A 1084-nucleotide genomic window follows, 5' to 3' on the forward strand; every position below is an offset into this window, starting at 1 on the left:
GAGGGGAGGCAGGGGAAGGCGGCGTGGGGTTCTGCGGGTGGTTTTTGCGGGATTGTTTAGTGGCGGGAGAGTCTGCATAGAGAAGCAACTTTGGCTGGTAGCCAAGGAGTGGAGGGTTCAAATGTCTGTTTGGCCCTGAAGCTCACCGAGCTCCCTTCGGACAGTCAAAGTGTCTCACCTGCCTCACGGGGTTGTTGTGACTATAAAATGGGGAGGAGATCCGCTTTGGGTTTTTTCCCCCTTTAATACAACCAGGTGGTCATGGGCGTGAGGTAGCTGCACCACCCACCCCAGATCATGTAAAACAATAGAAATACTTAACTAACTGATCAGTCACGTCGATTCTGCCCCCCCCCCCAAAAAAAACCCAATCCTGGCTACGCCCATGCAAGCGGTATATATACGTTTTAGTAAATGAAAACTGCACTTCACCTTGAGCTCCACAGAATAGGTGGGATAAAAATGCGAAAATAAGTAAGTGCTGCTGCTGCTGAAAGAGCAGTAGGTAATCTCAGTAGTTTTAAACTCTGGATTTGATGGTATTAATGTGAACACCCCCATCCTTTTACATGGCCATATGCATTGCGAAGCATGCAATTTTGGGATAGCTCAGTCGGTAGAGTGTAAGACTCTTAATCTCAGGATCCTGGGTTTGAGCCACACCTTGGGCAAAAGATTCCTGCATTGCAGGGGGTTGGACTAGATGACCCTCGTGATCCCTCCCAACTCTGATTCTAAGATCTCTTTCGCCACCATTCCATGTTTTGCAAAACTTTTGCATTGCTATGTTACAGCAAAATACAAAGAGTTTTAAAAAGTGATACTTTGAACATGTGCAATTTCAGCATAGCACTGTCCTGGCTACCATAGCCCCTTCTGTTGCTATTCTGAATACCAGTTCCTGGAAAGGTAGGAGGGAAGAGTGCTCTTGTGCTCAGGTCCTGCTGGTGGGCTTTCCATATGCATCTCACTGACCACTCTGAGAACAGGATGCGGGGCTAGATGGACCACTGACCTGACCCAGCAGGCCCTCCTTATGTTCAGATTTATTGAGCCTTGGTGACATGAGGAGCCTGTGGAAGAG

Source organism: Podarcis tiliguerta (assembly GCF_965153285.1).
Source record: "Podarcis tiliguerta genome assembly, chromosome: 13".
In the NCBI taxonomy this organism is placed as follows: Eukaryota; Metazoa; Chordata; class Lepidosauria; order Squamata; family Lacertidae; genus Podarcis; species Podarcis tiliguerta.